The sequence below is a fragment of the Pavona decussata genome, unplaced genomic scaffold (assembly GCF_977016875.1).
Source record: "Pavona decussata unplaced genomic scaffold, jaPavDecu1.1 SCAFFOLD_64, whole genome shotgun sequence".
In the NCBI taxonomy this organism is placed as follows: Eukaryota; Metazoa; Cnidaria; class Anthozoa; order Scleractinia; family Agariciidae; genus Pavona; species Pavona decussata.
The window spans coordinates 1,651,234-1,654,773 of record NW_028145484.1 but is presented as its reverse complement, the minus strand read 5'-3'; positions in this window follow the sequence as shown (position 1 = coordinate 1,654,773).

Genomic DNA, 3,540 nt, shown 5'->3' with positions numbered 1-3,540 from the left:
GTAGACGCATCAGTCGGTCAATAAGCGCCGTACAGACTTGGCGGTCATGACATGACGTTGATATTTCACTTGGAAACTTTAACAAAAATCATCACCGTCAGATTTTCCACGGTCAAAGGTGGCAAAAAATGGCGAATTTTCGCTAGGATGTGACCTAGATACTACGCTAAAACGATGGTACCGATAAGCAAAAAAGATTAGAGCCGAATCTCTTTTTGCGTGATTAGCACATGCGTCACTGACTCACTACGTCTCGCAGATCACGAAACTTGTTTATTTTGGTTGTCGCGCCAACGATTTTGTTTCGTCGCCGTTCCAACACACACAGAGCTAATGGCTGTGTGAGACCGCCAAGTTGTTTTTATTCTCAAAAGAAAACGTTAAGACAACGTCTCTGATTGACAAGTCTGTCTGTGTACTTAGGATAAATTCCCTGACATGTGGACGTTGGGCGTGGTGCATAATTTAAAAGGTTATGTCCCAGGACGGGGTATTTACCTCTGATAACCGACCTCGTTGTTTTCGCTGATACCTAAGTTTGGATCGCGTCTCATGCGAAGCAAACATGATTTCTTACGGTGATTAGTTTGAGCAGAGTATAATTTAGTGCTTGAGTGATCGTATCGAGTACGTAATTTTCAAATTCGGCGGAGTTCGCGGTTACTGAAATTACGACTCTACTATATTTGCCTCTTGTAGGGAGCACTCGAAATTATTTTTTCCTAGTATGACTGTGTCACTAACTGAATAATACATCACTATCATTTATTTACCAAGCTTAAAATACACCATCACATTTATTCCATTGCGCATATGCCACACATGACAATCAAATCCTTGCAGTACGCAGAATGTTTGTCTCATGAACCTAGTTTAATGGCCTTAGCTCCCACGAGTCTCCTGTAGCTCAGTGGTAGAGCATCCGAACTAGTAATCGGAAGGTCTTAAGTTCAACTCCTTTTGGGAGAACCCGGAATTCTTTTTTTTGCGAGTATGCCTGTGCCAAAGATTACTGACTGAATAATGCATAATTCTGATGTATTTGTTAAGTCAGATGAAAAATAATTGCATTTGAAAGTTTTAATGCACTGTTTTGTTATTATCGTTCTTGGGTTCTACTCATCTGAATGCCGTGTCATGCATTGCCTTCAAACGGAGTTCAATGAAAACAAGAGTTACTCCAGTTACAATATTAAAATTGTCAATAAGACTTTCTAACGCTAAATGAACCATGATTTGACAATTTTGACATTAATTTTTGTCATTTTTGCCTGTCCAATACCGTACCCAGAGTCCTAGAGGGCCAAGGATCCGGAGGATTCTGGGTACGAGATTGATGCCTTTCCCCAGAGCCTGCATTTCTTTTCGGTCAGTGGTACAAAGCTTAATTATTGTGCATCTGGGCCGGGTTGTTCGATAGCCGATTAACGCTAATCCACGATTATAAGTTAACCGAGATTTTCATCTCACTCATTAAAAATGATTTTAAAGGCTCATTTTAAGCTAACGGTAAAGAAAACTCTAAGGCAAGACTTAGGGACAAAAATGTTTTGGACGGATCCTCACGGATTAGTAAATATACTCGAATCAAACTTCACGCTTAACCTTATATTAGTTTTATCGGGCTTTGAACAAGTGGGCCCTGACTGTGGAACCATCCAGATGTTTAAATATTCTAGGCACTTTCCTCAATGCAATTTAGGCTTATGTTTTCATTTCCGTTAAGGTTTCCTTAGCCGAAAGGAAGAATTAATTAGGGATAACTAACTTACATAAGTTGTTTATCTTGGTGCTTTCATTTTACCCGAAGACCCTTCGATCGGAAATGTCCTGAATGTTTTATCGACCACGCTTTTTCCATCGCTTTCAACTGAATTCCAAGAAAGCGCAAGGTTGAAGTTAGTAGTAAAAAGCCCAACGTTTCGTTTTGCAACGTGATTGAGGGACAAACAGCTACTTAGCTGTTATTTGAATCCGTTATGCGTTAACGAGATCCCGTTAGCTAAATACTTTAGAATATAACTGATTCTAGAAAGTTTGGCTTTAGGAAGAAATAATAAGTTCAATATACATCTACAATCAACCCTATCAAAAGTCAAAACAAATTAACTTGAAATTTTGCAATTTTTTGTCAAATAAGGCAAATACATGCCATGACTCTTAAAGGAACTTTAAGCTCCATGTCAAACTGACTTTCCATTTTCTCTATGAGCTTATGCACTCGGTTATTTGTAACAAACTTCCGGATCCAGCGAACAAATCTCGGAAAACCGCAGGCTTAACAAGTCACGTTTACAACGATTTAAGGGTACAAAGAATGAATATTTGGACTAAAAGCCTATTCATTTTATCGTGACAACGCAGTGCAGTACTATGAGGATATATTGTTATCGACAAGGCTTTATAATTACCAAACGATAGCACATAATTCACCTTGCATGTGCTGCGGCCAAACGACTCTAATTAGTGAACTTGTCTAAATGTTAATCTCTGAAGTTAACTAAAACTTTTTAATCCTCTGAATCAGTATTCTTCTCAAACCACATTGCTAAGCTTTAGGAATTAAGCAATTAACAGCTTTTTTTGGACGTGAATGTGGTTGTAATCTCGGTCTGGTGTTATGTTCTTAGAGTTTGCTGCGTTCTTCGACATTATTACCTGTTTGAGCTCATGCCAAACAATTATTAAGAACTTTAATTTAGTATTTTACTCTTATCTCGACTTTTCTTTGGGGAAAAAAAGTTAACCACCATCATTAGATTATAACAAATAAATTCTTTATAACTTAAATGCACTTTATCGTTAAGTAAAATAGAAGTTAAAAAGAAGTCAATAAAATTGAGCTGTCCCATCAGCCTTGCATTTGTTTTAAGCCTTAGAAGTTAATATACTATTTTACAGTTGGGTGCTTAGTGACCCGGCCTTGGAGTGGAAACGAAGCTAGAGTTAACTTTGTTTTGATACAAACTTCAGTAATGCGTCATTTGCAAGCACACCTAAATACCATGACAACAAGTTGAGGTTTGTATATCAAACAAGGACGCCAGCCTCACCTCCACTCAAAGATCGAGGCCAAGTCACTGAGCAACTGTAAAATGGCGCTGGGTGTAAATCAAGTAATCGATCATGATCAATAATTCCTTGGACAGAGTATGAGAGCCGTAACACGAAAATGCCATTGATGGATGTATTTTGTTTCAGTCAGTGACAGAAACATACGATTTCTCCCATCACGAGTCGAACCTATGACCTTCCGATGCTCCCGTAGCTCAGTGGTAGAGCATCCAAACTAATAGGAGACTCGTGGGAGCTAGACCATTTTACTTGAAAAACTAGGTTCATGTCACCAGTGTCCTTCATACTCCTAGATTTGAATGTCGATGAATGGAATATGTGCTTTGAAAGAAATGTGATGTTATGTTTTAATTCTGGTGAATAAATTATAGAGGTATGTTTTCAGACATGATCAGTGACACAGGCATACCCGGAAAAAGGAATCCGAGTTTTTCCTACAGGAGTCGGAACCCAGGCTCGGCTATA